Source organism: Phascolarctos cinereus, unplaced genomic scaffold, assembly GCF_003287225.1.
Source record: "Phascolarctos cinereus isolate Bilbo 61053 unplaced genomic scaffold, phaCin_HiC Scaffold_726;HRSCAF=1367, whole genome shotgun sequence".
Taxonomy (NCBI): domain Eukaryota; kingdom Metazoa; phylum Chordata; class Mammalia; order Diprotodontia; family Phascolarctidae; genus Phascolarctos; species Phascolarctos cinereus.
Genome location: NW_027556098.1, coordinates 223216436 through 223240190, shown reverse-complemented (window position 1 = coordinate 223240190; position 23755 = coordinate 223216436). Strand labels below are relative to the sequence as shown.

The 23755-nt window shown below is 37.4% G+C and overlaps 1 protein-coding gene and 1 pseudogene across 1 annotated transcript in view; both read right to left on the bottom strand.

Moving 5' to 3' along the window:
• The window catches only part of LOC110211528 (sodium channel protein type 9 subunit alpha-like), a 109423-nt gene extending 93171 nt beyond the window's left edge, over positions 1-16252 (bottom strand). Inside the window, 1 exon segment of the mRNA XM_020990898.2 lies at positions 16001-16252. The gene's annotated coding sequence lies outside the window, so the exon portion shown is untranslated.
• Positions 16253-16830: 578 nt separating this feature from the next.
• On the bottom strand, positions 16831-17700 carry LOC110211527 (ubiquitin-like protein 7 pseudogene; annotated as a pseudogene).
• Positions 17701-23755: the final 6055 nt, after the last annotated feature.

Sequence of the window (23755 nt, the reverse complement as noted above, 5' to 3'; positions counted from 1 at the left end):
ACACTGCTCTTGCCCTCAAATAATTTATATCAGGGGAAGCAATATGTATACGTAGAAGTGAATGCAAGGTAATTTCAGCAGCCCTCTCAGCTGAAGACCTAGCAAATTCCATGTAGGAAGTAAAATAAGCTCAGCTTTGGATTCCATGATGCAGAGGAAAAGAGGCATGGTATTACAGCAATGGCATAATAGATGCAGACCTGTTCAAAGGCATGGACGTAGGAGATGGTATGTTATTTAAGAGGAATAGCAAGAAGTCCAGTTTGGTTAGAACATAGAATGATAGGAAGCAATTTGCATAGGTTGGGACCAGAATATGAAGGGCTTGAAATGTCGAATAGAAAAGTTTGAAGTTTACTCCAGAGTCAATAGGGAGCTTTTTGAGGAGAGTATTGACATGGTCAGACCTGTGGCTTAGGAATGATATTTGGACAGCTATGTCACATATGTTTACATTATGTTGAATTGTAAATTAAAATGAAACAATTCAATTGACCATGAATTTATATGCTTATTCCAAGAAAAACATTGTGTTAGATACTGGGTGCAAACTATAATGTCCTAAGGGCAAGAAAAGTGGAAAATTTGGGGAGAGAAAAATCACATTTACTTGGCTTAGGAAGGAGAAATGTTGTGCTCATGGAGTGGGTGAAATCTTTTTACCTCATCCTGACCAGATTACAAACTTAAGATCAGGAAACCTTTTTTTTCCTTTTAATTCCATAAAGTAAGACTGGCAAACATAATGTAGCAGCCATTTAAATAAGTGCTTGCTCACCAACTTTTTGTGATGTTCAGAGATGTTAGAGATGTTCATGATTTTCTTTCTCTGGTGTCAAAAGGTAGGAGGGTGATATGCTTGTTTGAGCCTAACTTACATCTTGTCTTAATAAAAAAGTAACTTATTTCATGATAATTAGAAATAGAGCAATGGGGAGCCAACCCTTTTTTATTTGTTTGTTAGTTTGTGTTTGGCAAGGCAACTGGGGTTAAGTAACTTGCCCAGGATCACACAGCTAGTCAGTGTCAAGTGTCTGAGATCGGATTTGAACTCAGATCCTCCTGAATCCAGGGCCAGTGCTCCATCCGCTGTACCACCTAGCTGCCCCCCAAATTCTGTTTTTAATCACAACTCTTTAATCAATATACAAGTTTAATCTTTTACTAATTATTTTCTTAAAATCACTTTCCTTGCAGGCTTTTTTACACCTCTTCATTGTCATTACTGTTGTTATTTTTACCAGTTTAATTTTTTCACCTAATTTTTTTAACCTTTTCATAGATTTGGAGTTGGAGGGAGCCTCCTAGATTAATGCCATTGTTTTGTGGTGAAGAAGCCTGAGGTTAGGGGAGATTAATTGATTTACTCAAGATCTCACAAGTGATAAGTAGCAGAGATGAGTTTCCTAGGTCATAGATTTAGACTGAAAGGGTCCTTCAAGGTCATAAAACCCTGTCAGTGTACAGATGAGGTATTAATGGACAGAAGAATTAGATGACTTGCCTATGATCACACCACTAGTTAAAATCTACAGAAGGATTCAAGCAAGGTCTCCCTGGCTCTAAATAGAGCCCCATAATTTCCACTGTAACACACTATCATGACACAATTCTCAAATTCTTTGACCTCAAAGAAATCATATTTCATTTCCTGAAAGAGAAACTACAGTATATATTATTCCCTTTAATCATTCCTCATATGCTGTTTAAATCCAGGGACAAAAGCATTTGTCTTCCTAACTTTCTTTGTATGAGTGAGAACATGGTTTAATTATATTCTATGTAAGTTTAAGTTTTTTTATAACGACTTTTTACATATTTTGGCAATTCTTTGCTTATCTGCATGCAATCTGCTTTTTCATAATTTACTTACAGGGTCTGAGAAACTTGAACTTCCAAAAGAACAAATTGAAGATTCCCTGAGCTATAGGGATAGTGAAGTGAGAAAAGCAGTAATTATGGATTCTTTCAGGGTCCCTTTTTGATTAGTTGTGTTGGAAAGGTTTGTTACCCATATTCACCACAAGATGGCAATGTCATACAAATTTTAGGGTAAAGATTAAAGCTGGTGAGAACTAAAATTTCATCTTGACCATTAACTCTCTTCAAACATGTCAATAATGGTTGGGAGGTAGCACAAATGTCCTTTGAATTAGGAAGAATGTGAGTTCAAGTCCTACTTCTTCTCAAGTTCTAAACACATTAGTTAGGAGATCTAAGGAAAGGAAACTTACTAAGGCTATGTCCTCAGGCAACTCACTGAAGAATTGCTAATCAACTCAGCATTAGTGGGGATAGTTTCCATATTCATACTACCACCAGTACTACAAAACACTTTTACTACTACTACCACAGCAGCTGCTGCTGCTACTGCTGCTATAGATAATAATAATGGTCATCATATCAGGAGAATGCTTTTCCTATCCAGTTTGTGACTGCCACAACACTTCACGTTAGTTTCTGGTTCCCACAACATACTCCTTGATATAGAAAGTGTACTAAAACTTTCATTTTAGTTTTAAGCTATATTTGAGCATAAAATTGAACTAATTCTTTTGGGACATCCTGTATGTAAAGCTGTGTTTGCTATTTAGGGTTTTCATAACTGCAAATGCTATCCATCCTTTTTGAATGAGAAAATATTAATACTGGTCTTAGAAAATGTATATAACTATATATGAATATGAATTAAGTTTTCTATTTCAGTCTGTACAGTTTTCTCTTTCAATAGCTAAGATTGCTGAAACCTCTCTCCTTCAAATCCAAACTGCACCAATGGGCAAAACTTCAAGGGAAGCTAGAGCCCTTTTATCAAAGGCTCTATTGTTTTTGCCTAGAGTCAGGGGCCATAGAAGAAGCATAAGAAGGAGCAAGGCTTAGTACTGGCTTCAGACCTAGGGGCTAGGAGTGAAGGGATGATTACAAGAAATCCATTCAGTTGAATGTAAATGTTCTTTGGAATGAATTGTCCAATGTCACTACTCCTTCAGCAGGCAGTGGGGTTCAGAAAATACTAGGAATGAATAAATGCTCATGTATCAGTCATGAGCCAATGAAGCAGAGCAAAGGAAATTAAAAGTAGCAGTAATGATAAGACATGTGAGTGACAGTATGTGTGTGATTGAAGACAAGTTCAGAAATACGTAAATAGCAATGACAAAGAGGGATCCATCCCCACAATGAAGTTGGCTGAGCACAGTCAGCAGACCATCTGACTGAGCCCTTCTCATCAAAGCTCAGATGTATCAAGAATAGAGGAGTGTATATATTTTTATATCTCTTCCTTCCCTTGAAAAATAATTTTAATAAAGAATATATTTCTCCAGGAATCCATTTATGTATTGATTTAATTCATTTTTTGCCAACCACCAGCAACAGCAGAAACACCTGAATCTTAGTAGGGATGGAAATGTCACTAATATGCTGACAGAGTGATTCTATCCCCGTCATGGACAAATTTGGCTGGACAAAAGTCCATTCCCATCAGTCATCAGGTTTATAGCAATGAATTTAGGACCAATCCTTTGAATTATTGAGTTACAAAGTGTTGATGCAAGTGTTGCAAAAATAATGAGCATATTCAATAACATTGCTCTCACTGTAAAAAAAAATCTGTTTCAAAAGAGCAAAAAAAAAATTAAATACTATTTATATTCATCCTTAGCTCATCCTTTTTGAGTTCTATTTTTGCCATTCATTTTGTAACGAACAAAATATGTTAGCATAGTAATACATATAACTAATTTATAGGTAAACATCTACATTGAGGGGAAAACTTAACTTTTTTTCTGAGATTAATTGTTGTTTAGTCATTTTTTTCAGTCATGTCCAACACTTTGTGATTCCATTTGGGGTTTTCTTGGCAAAGATACTGGAGTAGTTTGCCATTTCCTTCTCCAGCTCATTTTACAGAGGAGGAAACTGAGGAAAATAGGTTTAAGTGACTTGCCCAGAGCAGTCATATAGCTAGTAAGTGCCTGAGACTGGATTTGAACTCAGGAATTTCAGTCTTCTTGACTCCATACTTTGATAGAAATACACAATCAAAAAGTCTGGAGATAAAACTGTAGCACACCTAGGTGGGATGAGAACTTATTTATAGACCTAGAATAGGATGCAAACATCAGAGAAGCGCTTGGAAGAATTGAAGAAACTTGCATGTCTGGCCTTTGTAGCCAGGACTAGGTAAAAAAAAATCTTCAATGAATCTCACCAAGACTTGACACACGGATTATTTTTCATATTTTTGTTGCCTGGCAAATTTAACAAGCTGGGGATAGACCAAAAAAAAAAATCACTCCTCCAGTATCAAGAAATAAACCTCTAAGCCTCAATAAGCTCACAAATTAATCATCTAAAACTGTTTTCCAATTGATAATAAGAGAGAATTACCCATTATAGTTTGATTCCAATTCCACTTTGGCATGGAGATGATCATAGGTGCTCAAGGCCCATGGCACAGAGAACTACTGTTGTGACATAGCTTACTAATCTAGAAAAGGTATAAATATGGATTTGATGTCTATTTTTTGTGAGAACCTGCTGAGCTAATTTCATAGGATCTGATCACTAGAAGGCTGTCTTCCAGTTAATTAAAGTTTCCCTGGGTATACCTATGAAAGAATGAAGGGATTTTGATCTGTGAAACTAAAGGTGCTAATGAATCCTGGTTTTGGAGAGAGAGAGAGAGAGAGAGAGAGAGAGAGAGAGAGAGAGAGAGAGAGAGAGAGAGAGAGAGAGAGAGAAAAGGAAAGATGGAAAGAAGGAAAGAAAGAAGAAAAATAAAGAAGTAAAGAAAGGAGGGAGGGTGGAAGAAGCCATAGGGTAGGTTTGGTTATAGGAAAATTATCAGTATTTTAAACAAAGAGCTTAAAATTTTGTCTAGAAGAGCTCAGTTTAAATCTGGCCTCAGACACTGTGTGATCTTGGACAAGTCATTGAACTTCAATTTGCCTCAATTTCCTCAACTTACTTCCAAGGGTTGTTGTGAGGATCAAATGAAGTAATATTTGCAAAATGGTTAGCATAGTGCCTGACACATAGCAGGCCTGGCATAAATATTAGTTCTTATTGAAAGAATAGGTCAAAGCCAATCTTCTTTTTATAAAGTATACAGAGAGATAATCATAATATGGATCAAATGGGCACAGAATGTGTTAGCATTTACTAAATGATTTACTACAAGTCAGGCAATGTGCTAAGCTCTGGGGATACAAAGAATAGTGCAAACACAGTTCCTGCACTTGAATGAGTTCACAATCTAATGAAGTAGACAACTGTCTACAAAATGCATATAGAGAGGATGGAAGGTAATTTCAGATGGAAGGCATCACAGTCCAAGGAGCACAGAATAACCCAAGCAGACACATGACAAACTATTAAGCATCCTTTGAGTGGTGTGGCAGGTGAAAGATGAAACCACTGAGAAAAGAAAGAGTCTAGCTTTAAGCATATGAATTTATTAAATAATGCGTGCCAATTGTCCAACAAATGGGGACCAGTAACCTTCCTCAGCTTTGACATTGGACCTGGAATACAGGGCGTGACAGACTTTTACACATTAAAAACAATCAAATAAGACCAATTAATTAAAGGAAACAATTAACCAGGATACAAAGTTAGGTAATCTGATTTCTAATTGGAGGTAAGATGAAGAACTTTTCCAAGTTGAGAGGAGAGCAAATGGGTCTTTGGAACCAGAACAAAAGGTGTCCCGATCCCTGAAATTGTCTGTAAACAAAGGAACATGGAAACAATAAGTGATCTATCAGTACAGGACCAGTGTTCAGGTAAGACATTTGGCTTACTTGAGATGTATGATTGTGAGAAAACTCCTTGCATCTATTTTCAGATCTGACTGGGTTACTAGGTCTTTAGTTAAGGGTGTCTAAGCAATAGATATAGGAGGTCCAGCTTCCCAGCCATGCAGGGATAGGTTTAACCAATACAATACAATTTTCTCACAATTTCCATAACTGAATAAAATTTTCTCACAAGACAGAAATTGTACTAGACCCAAAATTGAATAGAAAGAGAAGCTAGCTCCAGAATGGAGTCACAAGATGGAGTCTGTGTGGTTCATTCAATTTCCAGTACCACTTGTTGCATTAATGCCCCCAAGTCCCTCAGTGGAGAGCTGTGCTGAGGGCTTGGGAGGCACAGAGTGTATATGGCAGTCAGCCTCTGCCCTCATCTAGCTTAAAGTCTAGTAGGAGATGTGATAGTAACAGAGATTATTATAATTCAGACATTAAAATGCGGGATACAATCAGTACTAACCACACTTCCAATTGCTTATAAGTGGAATGCCAGCAGGCTCCAGGACAACCCACATCCATGTATGTAAACACCAGCTGCAAAACAAATAGCTCCACTAGAATGGCATTCAAAGTAGGTCAAACAGATTCCAGAAACAGGCTGCGAAATGAAGAAAGAGAGGAAAGAATGCTCCTTATGCTTCTTACAAAACAACTGTCACACAGCCAGGGACCACAAGAGCTCTCTTTGAGACCCCTTCAGCTTGGAATTTCCGTTTCCTTCTGTCCCTTCCAGCATTTCCTCAACTGCTGCCTTGAACTGTGTACCATTTCCTTATGCCCATCTCACTGCATCTCTGGGGTGTTCTAGGGGAAATCTGAAGTAGCAGAACTTGTATCTGAGAGTGAGGATGTTGTGGCAAATCCCCAGGACTACTTCTCATAGTCTCCCTTCCTTTCAGACCCAGACTTGTTCTCTTCTGGCAATGACCCTAGTCTAATATCCTCTCCTCCAACCCCTAATTTTTCTCCCAAATCCCTACCACATCCTGTGGGAGTTAAGGTGGGGGGGTGGACTGCAGATTTCACAAGATGTTTTGAGCCTTCTTTTTCTCAAAAATGGAGATAAATCTTTCCCAAAGGCACCATTCAACATTTATGAACAATTTCATGGAGTCTATGTAGTGAGTAAAAAAAAAAAAGTCAAGAGAGAGAAGAGCTTTGATAAGAGGAGGGGTTGCAGTAGGCTTTTTAACTCTCTGGTTGCATCCCATTATTACTATTACTAAAGATAGCACTTCTTCATGGATCTTGGAGAAGGAAAAAGTGGATACAGTTTTCAGTATCCTAGTCGGCCAGAGAGGATAGGAACAATGACCAGAGTCAACAGATGGTGAAAATGGATAGAAAATCAGCCAGTTTATCTCAAGCTAGTTTATTGGAGTTGCTAGGTGGCAGAACGGTTAAAGCATCTGGCCTGGAGTCAGAAAGACATCTTCCTGAGTTCAAATTTGGCCTCACACACTTACTCAGACCCTGGACAAGTCACTTAATTCTGTTTGCCTCACTTTCCTCATCTGGAAAATGACCTGGAGAGGGAAATGGCAAACCAGTCAAGTATCCCTGTCAAGAAAACCTCAAATAGGGTCACAAAGAGTTGGATACAACTGAAAAATAACTGAAATTAAAACAACAACAAAGCCAGTCTGTAGAGGGCTTGGAAGAGAAAAAAAAAAAAGATGATGCAGTAGCCATCATCCAAATGTCTCCAAACAGTAGATACTGCCAGAAGGTCCTTCACTTTGTGTGAAGAGCCCCAAATTTGGGTTGGAGGAACTGGTAAAAACCTACCTCAGCCACTTATAATACATATAACTTTGGGCAACTCATCTATAAAATAAAGGGGTTGCATTGAACTCCAAAATTCCTTCCAGCTATAAAGCTATGATTCTATGAAAAGCTTTAAATAATTCACTTGCTTCTTAAAAATAAATTATTTATATCATTTGTTTTCATATCAACTAAATTTCCCTTTATATACTGCCCTTTCTCCCAGAGAACCATCCTTTTTAACAAAGAGGTTTTTTTTTAAAAAAATCAGCAATATTAACCATTGCATCAACCAAATCTGAATATGTACATACATACACACATTTCATATATGCATGAATCTACATTATTAAGCATCCACTGAATGGAAAACTATGACAGATGCTGGAGAAGCACAGAGATTATTTGGAAGTCAGCTGATGTTCTCATTTAGCTTAAAGTCCAGTAGGAGAGGTGATAGTAACAGATACAGCTGTAATTCAAACATCAAAATGCAGGATAAGTCAGTATCATGTATGTATATATGTATGAATACATACATACACATATAAATATACATATACATATGTTACCTATGTCTCTCTTTTGATATGGATATGTATATATAGATGAGGATTGGACCTTTGATTTAATTGGTCTTAGGAACTGCCAGGAGAGGAAACTTCCTCTAGCAAAGAAGGTGGACACCCTCTCTATACCTTATAGCCTCAGAGAACAATCTGGAACACTGTGAATGCCTTACCCAGGGTCCCATAAGCAGTATATGTCAAAGATAGGACTTGCACCTAGGCCTGAAGGCTGACCCTGTAACTATTACATTGCCTCTCAAACATACTTGGTATATAGTCAATAAATATCAAGAGTACTCACTAAATTGTACTATGAGCTTGCTTTAACAATTTGAAATAGATATGATCAAGAGAATCATAACATGTGAAGGGAAATGAGCAATGCCCAATGGACGGCCGATGTGTTGGGTTGTTATCTATTCAATGTCAAGAGAGAGGTAGAAGAAAGACTACATTCTGTGGAAAGTCCATAGAGGATTTATAAAAGGCCAAGAATTGTAATAGATGATAACAGGCAGGCCGGCCAGTCTTCATCATTGAAGATATAATGTGTGTGGTATTCATGCACGCTGATGACATTACAGATTTACTGAGATAGAATCATAAACATCCTAGAGCTAAATAAGAACTTAGAGATCATCTCATTCAATTCATTCATTTCATAGATAAGGCAACTTACACTGAGAATTGAAAGGATGTTGTTAAAGTCACAGAGAATGTTAATGTCTTGGAAAGTCTTTAAAGGTGAGGGGAGGTCTTGTGGGCAGTACCTGAGTGACAGATTGCTTGTGAGGAAAATGATAAGGTCTATAAATGTGATTCAGAGATCACTTGTAACAAGAAAATCTCCAGGCATTGGTGGTCTTTCAAGGATTGTTTCCTTATGAGCATAGTATTATTTATTTATCCATTCAGGTAAATTTTTTATCGATTTTTAATTGGATGTATAGTATAACCAAGTCAGGACTGAATACTTTAATGTTAATAATGATTGCCTGATGAAATAATTGGTAATATTATAAAATTACATTTATTCAGATTTCTAGCAAAGTTAAGTATAACAAAAGAGAAAAAAGAGGGAAATGAACTTTTCTAAATCCAGAAGAACGTATGAAATACTGTCTTAACTTTTATACCAAGTTAAAGGACACTTTTCCTTAATAGTAAAATAAAAAGGCCATTTAAAACTTTCAAGTTCATTTGAGGGAGATATTGTTTATGAAAGTAAAATGATGTTTTAAAATAGTGTCTACTAAGTAACTTTTTTTCTTATATATCCTTCTATGTCTTGCGCATAGTAGGTGTTCAGTAAATATTTGGATGCCATAAATTCTTTTTTCCACTTAAAATCCCATGTTCAGTTTCTTTACTCTTTTCAAGCAAGTTTAATAAAATCATCCTTGTCTTCCTTCATGAAAAACGAATGAATAGTGCATCATGTTTATTTTTTAGATTTCAAATAAATTAAAATCACTAAAATGAGTATGAATGATAAACATAATGTATTGTTTATTCATCAGAGAAAACTGCAAATTTCCTGTTAACTTTTCTTTAATCCTCTAAACGGTCTTTATTACTTCTAAACAAAGTTAGAGTAGACCTCTGAAATGAATTTTTTCTTTTTTCTGTGACAATTAAAACTATCTTGAGCCTTAAATAACAAAAGATATAAAACATTTTTGACTTTGAAGAAGCTCAAACCTATTGGCTCAATAGCAATAAGTGTAAAATAAAGAGTGATGGAGTAAAGGAACTTGTTATCAAATATCATCTTGTTCATTAGCTATATGACACAGGAAAAATCACTTAATCTCTTGAGAGCTGTTTCCTCAACTGTAAAATAAATAGAATTTAGACTAGATAGCCTCTAAACTCTCTTCACATTATAGATAGATAGATAGATAGATGACAGATGGATAGATAGATAGACAGATAGATAGATAGATAGATAGATAGATAGATAGATAGATAGATAGATGGATAGGTAGATACATAGGTAGGTAGATATATATATAGAGAGAGAGATATTCAATTTTAGATTATATGTTACATGTATTAGTACATGTATACATATGTGTAAGTATATATGCATATGTATGTATACACATACACACATATAGTCCAACATACAAACATACATACATTCACATTCCCAGGCTCTTAAGTTTATTCTGTGAATAGCCATATCTTAAAATATATTTCCCCAAACAATTCTGTGTTTTCTCTCTGAAATATTCAAGTTAACCAAATAATGCTATGATCATAGTATCACAGATTTTGAGATTGAAAGGACGCTAGAGGCCACCCAGTTCAATCCTCTCAATGAGGCCTCAGGAGGTTAAATGCCTTACTAAAGGCTACATTTCCCTATACATACCTCCCTTACTCCCAGAGAACCATCCCTTTTAACAAAAGAGTTTAATAAAGAGGTTTTTTAATTGGCAATATTAACCATCACATCAACCAAGAGGGATTTGAACCTAGATTTTCTGACTTCAAGCCACTTCTAGTACTACTGTACTACATTGCCTCTCTAAATTTCAATAGAGCCTCCACTGCCTCAAGACAATCATTTTACTCCTTCCTAATCAGTTTTCTATAGAGCTCCATACAATAGCTGTTCTAAACCTCCTCTCAAGTTTCCCATTCCAAACTTTCCCCAAATTCTCAGCAAAAAGACCTTACCTTTACTTTATTGAGAAAATAATATTCATGGTGAGCTTCCTTTTCTGAACTCTTCATCTCAAAAGCTCTTAATGTCATCCCTTTTGCTCTCCTCTTTTACTCCACTCTTTGATGGCCCATCTTGCAAAAGCTAAACTCTGTAATTATATCCTGGTTCCTCTTCTCTCCCGTATCATCTGGCAAATCTTCCTAAATATCCCTTTTCTCTTGCTAACCATAGATATCTCTCTCAGTACTAACTCATTTCCTTCTGCCTGTAAGCATTCTCAGTTCTTCCTCATTCTTAAAACAAACAAAAACAAAAAACAATATCACTTGACACTATGATCACTTCAAGCTATTTTCTAATATCTTTGTTCATTTGGTTCAGCCAAACAACTAGAAAATTCTGACTCTCCTCTTGCCTCTATTTTTCTCCCCTTTCTCTTCCTTTTTAAGCCTTTGCACTCTGGCTTTGGACTTCATTACTCAACTAAATCTACTCTCTCCTAATTTCTCAATCTTCAACTTTCTTGACCTTTCTCTTCTCTATATTCTCTGCTCTCTGGGTTTTTATGATATTTCTTTCCCTTTGTTCTCCTGCTACCTGTCTTATCAATTCTTTCCAGTCTTCTTTGCTGGTTTATCATCTATATCACACCTCTTAACTGTGGGTGTACTCCAAAGTTCTCTCATAGGTTCTCATCTCTACATATAGACTCTCTCTTATCAGCCTCATTAGTTCCATGGGTTTAATTATCATCTCTACAAAGATGACACTCAGACATACTTTTTTTTTGGCAAGGCAATCAGGGTTAAGTAACTTGCCCAGGGTCACACAGCTAGTGAGTATCATATGTCTGAGGCTGGATTTGAACTCAGGTCCTCCTGACTCCAAGGCCAGTGCTTTATCCACTGTGCAACCTAGCTTCCCCTCCAGACATTCATTTTCATCCCTAGTCTCTCTTGAACTCCAGTCCAACATTACTGATTGGACTTTTCAAACTGGAAATCTAGTTATCATCTCAAATTTAATATGTACAAGGCATAATTCATATTTCCTCCCAAACTATTCTTATTTCAAATGTCCCTGTCTCCATCAAGGGCACTATCATCCTTCCAGTTGCTCAGATTTTGAACCTTAGTGCCATCCTTGACTCCTTCCTCTTCCTCATTGCACATATTCAATCAGTTACCAGTTCTGCTCCATAAAATCTCTTGCATGTGGTTCCCTTCTCTTAACTTACAAGATTCCAACTTCAATGGCTTCCCGATCTGCTTCTCTTGCCTCCAGACTCTCCCTCCCCAAACCATTCTCTGCTCAGGTGCTACAGTAGTATTCCTTAGGCTTAAATTTTACCATTTCATTCCCCTTTTCCCACTCCAATGGCTACCTATCGCCACTGGAATGAAATTCAAACTACTCTTTTGGTGTTCAAAGTCCTCCACATTCTGTGTCCAGCCTACTTTTCCAGGCTTGTTATATATTACTAATCTTGTTCATTACAAGTCAGCCAAACTTGTTTTCCTTATTGTTCCTCTCACAAAATTCTCCATCTTCTGTCTCCATGCCTTCATATAAACTATCAGTTTTAATGGAATATACTCCCTCCTCATCATCTCAATTCCCCACACCTCCACCTCTTAAAATCCATAGTTTTCTTCAAAGCCCAGCTCAAACAGTGCCCCCATATGTGTGACTATTCCTGATCCCTCCCAGTTACTAGTGCCTTCCTTCCATAATTAGCAACATTTATTTTGCATATACTTCTGTGTGTACTTGTTTATTCCTTTACTATGTACACTCCTTGAGGATAGGTCCTGCTTAATTTTTGATTTGTATTAGTATGGTGGCTGGTAAACAGTCGGTACTTAATAAATGCTTGTTAACTGAGTAATTGTCACTTAGTTTTGCTTTTTTTTTTTTTGAAATTATTTGTATTTATGTGTTTGGTGACTTGGAATTGTGCCGCCTTTGCCTGCTGATATTACCATTATAGTGATCCAGTGCTTCTTGTACAGGAGGAGAGCAGGGCTGATACTGAAAGGGCTATTCAAACCAATGCCCAACAAATTTTTCCATAGAGCAGAATATGGAAATATGGGAAAAAATTCGAATGGAAATCGGTTCTGCCTAGCTCTTCATATTTTAACAAAAGGAAATAGAGAGAGTATTGGATTTGGAGGCATGAGAGCTTTGGTTCAAATCCTAATCTCTGACATTTGCTGCATGTATGACCTAGGACAGGTCACCAAAGCACTCTGTGTACAAGGTTCCTCATCTAAAAAATGGTGGTCCTGAACTAGGTGATTTCTAAGACCCCTTCTAGATTAGATCTTTTGTTCTTACCATTAACAAATGATTGTATCTGAAAGAAATTCACAGATAACCTAGCAGATGTTAAATCTTTCGTTGGAAAGGCTATTAAAAACCATTTACTCCAACCACTCACCTAATGCAGAAATTCAATCTGTGGAAATCTGAATGGATGGCCATCCAATATCTGTTTGAACAACTCCAATAACAGGAGGCTCACATCTCACAAGACAATAAATTCCCTTTTGAGGCAAGAGATAGCTTTTTTTTTTTTGATTGGGTCATTTTTTTTTCTGGGTGAGGGTGCCTATGCATGTGGTTTCACATAAAACTTAAAGGCCTAGAGAATTATCTGGGGCATTAAGAGGGTAAATAACTTATTCAGGGTAAATCACTTATTCAGAATCACATAGCCAGGAGGGATCAATCAGGACTTGAATCCAGGCCTTCCTGATTCACAGGTTAATTTTTTAACCACAACACCATGGGGCAGCTAGGTGGTTGGGTGGACCTGAGGTCAGGAAGATTCATCTTCCTGAGTTCAAATCTGGCCTCAGACACTAGCTGTGTGACCCTGGGCAAGTCACTCAGTCCTTTTTGCTTCAGTTTCCTCATCTGTAAAATGAGCTAGAGAAGGAAATGGCAAACCTTTCCAGTATTTTGACTAAGAAAATCCTAAATGGAGTCACAAAGAATCTAACATGACTAAAAACATCTGAAAAATGATGCTATGCTACCTCTCCTAGGTTAATATTTACCTCCAGATGCTTTCCACTAACCTAGTTCTGTCTTTTGGAAATATACATGGTCAAGCTAATCTTTCTGCCAGACTACAGCCCCTCAATTTTTTTAAGATAGCTGACTGGTTACCTCCAAATGCTCATTTCTCTCCACTCAACATTCACAGTGACTTCATCAAATTTTTACATGGACCTATATTAAGCTCTCCCACCATCATTATCATTCTCTTGTTACTTTTCAGTTGTGTCTGACTCTTCATGACCCTATTTGAGGTTTTCCTGCCAAAGATATTGGACTAGTTTGCCATTTCCTTCTCCAGCTCATTTTACAGATGAGGAAACTGAGGCAAACAAGTTTAATTGACCATCTGAGGGTTACATACTATTAAGTGACTGAGGCTAGATTTGAACTCAGGAAGATGAGTCTTCCTGACTCCAGGCCCAGCACACTATTCACCTAGCTTTTCTAGATACATACAAAGCAACATTTTAGGAGAACTGAAAATAGCATCTACCAATGGACTTCTACATTCTGACTCCTGAGGAATATTTCCACTTTTACTTTCCTGTCAGAAGTCTCCCATGAAACTCCTGCTCTAGACATGATTAACACCCACACCCACACACACACACACACACACACACACACACACACACACACACACCCTTCTCAATCTTAATTCAACCAAGAATTGGTGTCAGGAATTACTTTAAAAAATTAGGAAAATCAGGAAATGCCAGGGAGAAAGTAAATCAAAACCAATGAGAGTCGGTATTATCTCATTTTTTGTATTTGTCTTCCCATCAACTAGTACATTGTTTCATAACTAGGTGCTTAATAAATGTTTGTTTATTCACTGACAGGGTAAAAGAAGCAGTGTGGTACAGTGGAAAAGGTTCTAAATCTGTAGTCAAAAAATTCTACTTCTGATACTACTTATATGACCTTGGGCAAGTCATTTATTCTCCCTGTACCTTAGTTTCCCACATTTGTAAAATTAAGGGATTGAAGTCAATACTCTCATCCAGTTCTAAATTTATGATCCTAAAAAAAAGGGAAGTTTAAAAAGGCACAGAGATTTTCTCCAGAGAATCTTTTCTAGGAACAGTCTAGAAACTTTTTTTCTTAATTTTTGACCCATTTCCATTTCTGGGCCAGTAGCTTAGAACTTTTCTGGGCCATTATTCTCTCATTTTTTCTATCTCTAGCTCACATCTATGCCTAACCTAGGGTTTACCTATTTGCAACCTAATGACTAGCTTACTTTGAAACTGTGAATGAGCCTCCCACTCATGTTGTTTTTGGAGTAATTTTCTTTTCTAATTTCAGTGCTCTGGTCTTTTTTTTTGGAAACTCCCACCAAGAATTCAGACTGAAAGTGTTTCCTAGCTCACTTCAGAAAATTCCTCTTTAAAGGATTGTCCAAAAATAGCTCCAAAGTCAGTCCAAATGAAGCTGTTGTTGATGAGATTTGTGGTATCTTTAAAGTTCTTTCCAGAGGTGTCACTATGATAGACTGTTCAGAAGTCATTAATACTGATGGTACATGGAACACGACAAATATTAGAATGATCCCAGTGCTTTCTCCGGGCATTATTATTATTCTCAGTCAGCATTTTGCTCTTTTCCGTGTCTGAGTCCTTTTGCTCATTTACAGTCTCATTGCTATGATCTGTATTCCCAAACCATAAGGAAGTGTGCTTTCCCTAGAATCTTATTTTATAATCTCACTGTATTCCAATATTTTAAATGGGCACCCATACTGGAGCCAAATTCCACCACAATCACAGAAGGCTTATTTCATTACATGGCTTCAATTTATCAATGACCATCTTAAAATGTAGTGATGCCAGGACTAAAGTTGATACTCCAGAAGAGTTCAAACTAATACAGATGATACTCTACTTCTGTCAAAGTAGCCTAATATTGAATTAGTGGGGTTTTTCCTGCCGCATCAAACTATTTACTCATATCAGATGTGTTCAGCCAAGCCTGCTAAGTCCTTCCCACAAAAATTGCTAATATTTATGTCTCTTAAAATTCATTTTGTTAATTTCTACTCACATTGAATCCTGAAAATTCTTCCCATTCAGAATTGAAAGAGTAAGAGATAAAGCACTTACTTGCTACAATGCCCTGGGTAACACTCGGCCACTTCCACCTGAATGATTCTAGCTTGGGAAGACACAGGCTTAGATGCTTCCTCCTTCTGCGTCTTTTTCCTCGCTGTGGCCTCTCTGTCTTTTTCTCTGCTCTGGTTGCTTGGCAGGCGCTTGGGGCTGGGGGCTGAGAGATGCAGCCATCCAGCCTGCAGTCAAAGCCAGTCAGCTCTGCACTGCCGAGTGTGAAACAACAGCTGCTCAGCAGCTTCCTTGCTTTGCCTTTCTACTAGAGCCCCGCCCTCCTGTGGGTAGGGACTTTTCTACATCTCCCACCCCTCAAATGGTCACCTTGGATCTCAAGCCCTTCTCCTCCCTATCCCTGCCTGCAAAGCAGCGGCTGTAGAGGACAGCAATACTCTTTAATAGCTCTTCATAGTACTTATGGTCCTCTAAAGGGTCATGGAAGGCAAGGTAGGATACACCACTTAGTGAACTGACTTCAGCAGCTGGATGAGTCATTTTCCCTGTTAGAATCTGTTCCATTCAGAAGATGAAACATCTAGTACAGGGTGCTTCATAAATCTTTGTGAGACTGATCAGCCAATAAACAATATTAAGCACCAACCAGGCACATTTGTTGCTGTTGTTTTGTCCAGGAAATATGTTGGTCTCAGGACATTTGCACGCATCTTATCCTTACAGTATCCCAACTGGCCCATGCACTATAACCTGTCAAAGGGGTGAAGGAGCCCCACCAGTAAAGATGAGCTCTGGGGGCAGCCTGGATGTCCCACTCCTCCCACAGTTGCCTGAAGGATGAGGAGAAGCAATTCATCATGGATGCCCGTTTTTCAAAGTTGTTGTAACTGGGGCAGTCACTGGCTCTGGAGGTTTGGCTGATCTGAGGTTTACAGGGCATGCTGGAAGGCCTTGATGAAGAGATCATTAGTAAAGGGAATACCTGACTGGACACCGGTGAACATTGGAGAGGTGTCTGAGGACTGGCCCTGGCCAGGAGTTGTGGTGGGAGAGGTGCTCAGGGTGCTGGCCAGGGCTGTGGCCAACTCACTCTGTGTGATGGGCTGAGGGCCAGCTGCCCCACTATACTTCAGAGACACTGGGAGATATCTAGACACGTTGCTGGAGGGTGTGCACCTCACGCTTGGATGAAAGTCATCTTCGTTATCAGAGAGTCCTTCAAACAAGAAGCTACCTGGAATGGCCCCATGGGAAGTAGAAGGCATGGGGCAGCTAGGTGGTATAGTGGATAGAACACCCGCCCTGAAGGTCAGGAGGACCTGTGTTCAAATCTGGCCTCAGACCAAACACTTGACACTTATTAGCTGTGTGACCCTGGGCGAGTCACTTAATCCCAATTGCCCCTGCCAAAAAAAAAAAAAAGAAACAAGTCAGGTTTCAAGAGAGGGCATATACTATTGGAAAAGCATTGCTGCTCACCACCAGAGCAGAACCAGGCATTTACTAGAGCAGGGTGAGTTGGGGTATCAAGAATACTGGGATGAATGAAGACAGAGATGAGACCCTCATCCTGAAACACCACCAATGCAGTGAGACCATTGCTGAGGTCTATGGGCCACAATGATCTGATCTAGTGATTCTTTATTCCCCAGAATCTTGAAGATTGTATGTTGGTAGGCAGAGATGCTATGTAAGACAGTGTGCAAGGTCTGGAACTCCCTCATGGCAGCTACTTTGTCCATGGGCTAAGTACAGAAGAAAGAATAGAGGTAGAGCTCATGTGAGAAGTGGGCCGAGGCAGGACTGCCTTACTTTGTAAATTTGGTGCCCTCATGGTGAGCTCAGTAGAACCATGTTATTCTCTAGGACTTCACCTGAAAAGGTGGTAACAGGTAAGGTGCTGACATCTTGGTGAGACAAGTAGTAGCCTGCTGGTGGGGCAGGAATTGATTTGAGTTTTATGTTATCTCTCTGGTTGAATATTTTTCCCAGATGAGAATGTTCCATCCACTATTTTCTGTAGCCCAGGTAATTTGGAAGAAAGTGTAGACTCTGAAAGAAGGCGGGAAAGAATAAAAAAAAAATCAAGGCAAATTTAAGAAGAAAGCAGCCTAGGAAGGAAAGGTGAGAAAGAGTTGGGAGTGTTTATTCTCAAGAAAATCAGAATTTTCTCCTAACATAATACAAAATTAAGAGAAGAAATAAAAATCCCCTCCATCTAGGGATTGAAATCAAAGCTTGCCTAAGGGAGTTTAGGAGAGAAAGGCTTATTTGGGGATCTTCTGGTCATCCCAGACAAACTGCAACCTTTGTTTACAACTTGAAATCAGTGATGGATAAAAAAAAATAAGATGCTCCTTGTACCTACCAACACGTAAGTGTTGCTTTTGGTAAATAACACTAAACGGTGCCCTTTGGAGTAATTTAGAATGTCAAAAATGGGAGTGATTCCCATTTTTAATAGGGAACAAAATGGGCAAACAATGCCCTTTGGAAGAATTTAGAATGCCAGGTCACTGGAATTATTCCCACTTTTTTTTTTTGTTAGGGATGATGTATTCCTAGGAGCAAATAACAGTTCAGTATCTGTTTTGTCCATAAAATGGCATTAGTATTGGAGGACTGTGGAAAAGTTCTGCTTGTTGAGAGGAGTATTCACCCCTCCCCCAACTGCTCCTATTAATTGGAAGCATTGACTCTGTTTTGAAAAGAAGTCCTGCCCTCCCCACATTCCTAGGATGGGGACACAGCTACTAATGCAAGATAGTTGGCAAAATGGTTTTAACTGATCAGAAACCAGAGAATCAAATGAAACATATTGCTCCAGGCAATCTTGAGAGTGTTAGCCTTTGAAATTCACAAAAATAGTGGTTATTTTTTTCTTCACATTCCCCCAGCAGCATGTGGTTCAGAATTCTGCACAAAGTGGACACAAAGAAAATGTTTGTGGATTGACAAGAATGATGGAAATATGAATAATAGCAATTTCATCCATACCTGAGAAAAAGAGCTTAAGCAAGTATTACACATATTAAATAAAATAAGATATTATCCTACTGCCACCTGGTGTTCCAAAGAAGCCTAGTAGAGATATTATTCATTTAATATTAATTAGTTCCAGGAAAATACAATTTTAGGTGAAATGATGATGCAGGCAGCATTTAGTTTCATAGAAATTATGTTATAAATAGAAGACACATTCCTTACAACCAAAAGAAACCCCCTACACACAGCACCCTTCATCCCATCCTCTACCACCTTCTCGAGCAGGTTGCCTCCACCAATAATAATAGTTAGCATTTATATAGCACTTGAAGATTTGCAAAATAATATGTGCACGCGTGCACATGCACACACACATATGTAATTTTTTCTTAATTTATCCTCATGCACTTGGAGCAAGGTGCTGTAATCAATTCCATTTACAGATCATGAAACTGAGGCAGAGAGAGGTTAAGTGATTTGTCCAGGGTCACACAGGTAATAACTGTCTAGGCTGGATTTGAAGCCAGTTTTTCCAAGGCCCTGCACTTGGTTGACCTTTCCACCTAGCTTCATATTATCCTTACTCTCATTCTTATCTTTTATTTACCTCTATATACTAGATTTCACCCATTAGCCCATGTTTCCTCAGTCTTAAAAAAAAATCCCAATATTCTCTTGATTTGACCATCTAGTATCTCACCTTACCTCCTCAGTAATTTAAAAAAAATTCTCAAAAAAGTCTTCTATACTAGGTACATAAAATTCTTCTCTTTTTACTTTCATCTTAACAATAGGCAATATGGCATCAGATTTTATCATTCAACTAAAACTGTCCTCTACAACATTTTTAGTGATCTCTAATTTGCCAAATATAATGGTTTCTTTCTCCCATTTCTCATTCTTCTTGACCTCTCTTAAGCCTTTGAATTTGTTTTTGTCTAGATTTTTCTGACACTTCACTAATTCTTCTTTACTTCACTGATCACTCCTGAGCACACTTTTTTTTAAGATCATTAAACACTGATTATGAGGGTAACCCAAGGCTCTTTCCAAGGTTCTTTTGTCTTCTCCTTTGGTATCATTTTGGTTGGTGATCTCATCAGCTCCCGTGAGTTCAATGATCATATCTATGAAGACATTCTTATGGTCTACATATACAGCTCTAGTATGTGGTTCCAGTATCACGTGAAAAATACCTGTTGGATATCTCCAACTGGATATCCTGGAGGTATCTCAAACTTAATATGTCCAAAACAGAACTCATTATTCCCCCTCCCAACATTCTCCTCTTCTCTACTTTGCATTATTTTCAAGGGCACCACAATGTTCCCAGTAACCCATGCTAGTCTGTGTCATTTATAACCTGCAGGGGACAGTAATATCAATATTCTAACAATGATCAACTGTGAAAGACTTAGTTACTCTGATCAAGACAGTGAGGTAAGACATTTCCAAAGGACCTATAATGAAAAATGCTATTCACTTCCAGAGAGAGAGAGAGAGAGAGAGAGAGAGAGAGAGAGAGAGACAACTGGTGAACTCTGAGTGCAGAGTGAAGCAGATATTTGTTCAATTTCTTCATATTTCTTGCCTCACCTTCCCCACCCCTGCCAAGATAGCTAATATAGAAATGTTTGGTATGACTTCACACATATATATGATATATTTCTTCCCTTCTCAGTAGGTGGAGGAAGGGTGAGTGTGAGGGAAAGAATTTGGTATTCAAATTTTAAAACGAATGTTAAAAATAAAAAAATATAAAAAAACCTCTAAGGGATTTTTTTTGTTTTGAATGTATATTATTATTTCTTTTCTTAATTTTGCATCATGTTTGCATCCCTGCTATAATTCCAATAGGTCATGATGAATACTTTTTGGAAATATTTGCCAATTTGGATAAATTTTAGATATATTATATCATTTTCCACCTAGCTGATCTCCAGGATTTCTTAATCTCCAGAAACTCATCATTCAGCAAAATGAAATCAACTCTGAAACCCATAGCTCCGAGGTTCCTCCCTCCTTCTATTTTGAGAGGGTGGGAGAACTCTCCTAGACCTTCTGTTTGAGGGGGACAACTAGGGAACTCACTTCATCATTCCCTGGATTTTATGATCTCCAGAAACTCATCATTCTGCAAGACAAAATCAACTCTGAAACTTACTCTTCTCAAATCTTTTCCCACCTCAGCTGCAGGCCTTCATCGTATCTTGAACCCCTTTCTGATAATCTCCATCTCCTCCTTCCCTTAATGTTTCAGCTTTTTATTGTGGTCTGTCTTCCCTCATTAGATTGTGTGCTCTTGGAGGGTAGGTATTATTTTATACCTGTCTTTGTATCTTTAAGTCTTAGTGCCATGCCTGGCACATGATAGTCTATTAATAAATGCTTATTGACTCTTAAATATATTGCTTTAGCCTTCTTGCCAGGATTTATTACAGTGTTTGCATTAATATTCTTTAGCAATCTTGTTCTATAGTTTTCTTCTTTTGTTTTATCCTTCCTTATTTAGGTAATTGGACAATATTTGTCTCATAACAAGAGTTTGGTAGAGTGATTTCTTCTTTTTTTTAGATGTCAACCCTTTTTGCCTCAGTTTCCTCAATTGTAAAATGAGCTGGAGAAGGAAATGACAAACCCCTCCAGCATCTTTGCCAAGAAACTCCCAAATGGGGCAATGAAGAATTGCATATAACTGAAACAACTGAATATCAGCAAAATATAAGACATTGAGCAAAAATCTATCGTGCTTTTAGCTGAACTCATAAAATCATGTGTTCAGATAAGGTATAAGCAAAAATTGATGATGAAAGAGACAAATAGGAAATACAATGTCTTATGCATAGACAATGACAATACTAAACACATATCTGTGCTGAATAGTATAAAATATAAACACTTAAAAGTTACATGAATTACAGGGATAAATAGAGACCACATTATAATAGTGGAGCACCTTAATGTACTTCATTTGAGAGCTAGAAAATCTAACAAAAAAAAGTGAAAGAAGTTAGGGACTTGAATAGGATTTTAGGAAAGTTAGACATGCTTCACCTCTGGTAATTATTGAATGCGAATAGAAAGAATTATACATATTTCTAAGTCTTTGTGGCATCTTCACAAACTAAGAATATATTAGAGCATAAAAGCTCCCCAAGCAAATGCAGAAAAAGAGAAATATAAGTACATATCATATGGATGACAATTCAATAAAAATTATATTCAATAAAAGGTCAATGAGGAAAGAATTAAAAATTAACTGGAAATCAAATCATTTCCTAAGTGATTACAAGGTCAATGAACCAGTAATAGGAATGACAGATTATTTCATTAAAGACAATGGCAACAATTGAGATAATATGCCAAAATTTTGGGAACATTTCCAAAATAGTCCTGAGGTGAAAACACACAAGCCCAAACCATGTCATTAACAAAAGAGAAAAAGCACAGATAAAAAAAAATAGGCAAGCAACTAAAATAATTGGAAAACCATTTTAAAATAATTAAATACTAAATTAAAAATCCTGAAAACCAAATAAGAAATTTAATAAAATTGAAAGTTTTAGAAAGTATTAAATTAACAATTAAATTCACTCCTTTTGAATGAAGGAATTTCATGCCATTGAAATTTATCCAATTCTTTCTATCCCCTACGCTTCTCTCTCCCCTGACTCCCTCCTCTAACCATGTAGCTGCAGGCCACCCGAAATAATTAAGGCAGCTCAGGAAAAGTAGAGAATATCTGTGGTCATGAAACTATTAAGGTTAGAGACAGAGTTGTTCCCAAGAGGGAAGGAGCTCAGCTTTACTCCTCTCCTGGAGCAGGGATGGCCAAAGGCTAGGAGTAGAAAAGACCATATAATGTGAAAAATTATTTTCACCTATCTTACTGATATTAGAATCCCTAATTAACTACCAAGAGCTTGTTAATCTAAGTTCTCTTAAAATGCTGCATCTAGGATCAAATCACCTGATTTTCCTTACCCTATTAAGCACAGTGACTTCCCTCTTAATTTTATTTCCAACCTATCATTTTGAATTCTTTTAACTGTTTTATTTACCTTTTACATACCCATTTGAAGTTGTAAATGGTTGTCATTTGACATCATTGTTGTAAATGGTGTCAGATAGTGGTCTAAAGCTACTTTCTGTTGAATCTTTTTCTAGATTTCTGAGTAGATTTTATTGAACCAGATGTAGTCTGCGTTCTTGAATTCACTGAATGCTACTGTGTTTGCTTATTTACAAGTCTTGTCTGTTTACTGTGCTCCTCTGTTTTGCTTTAGTGTTTTTTTTTTCAGTACTAAATAATTGTTGATGGCTATTGCTTTGTAGTTTAATTTAAAATCTGATATTTCAATGTCACCTTTTTGTGTGTTATTCCCCTTAAGTTTCTTGACTGTGTTGCTCAAAATGAATTTTATTGTTGTAGTATTTGTTGTCTAGTTCTATAAAGAATTGCTTTACTATTGTTGTTTCAAGTTTCAAGATTGCTTTCTATCCCTGCATTATATTTTCCCTTCCCTTGTATATTTTTCTAGTTTTTCTATTCATATTTACTTCTTTTGTCATATCTTAGTAGGTTTATCTTTTAGGATGTTAAGTTTATTTTAAACTTTTACTTCTCATAATTGTTGCTCTTCCCTACCCCCATTATCTATCTGATAAGTTAGCACTGCTTTAGACTTTCATACTCCCCCTGGGGATGAAGTGTATAGTCTTTGAGGTTCCCTTATCTCTATATGATCATATCCTAATTCCACTACCTGTAGTTTTCTCTTGTATTAAATCATATGAGATAAGCAATCTCAA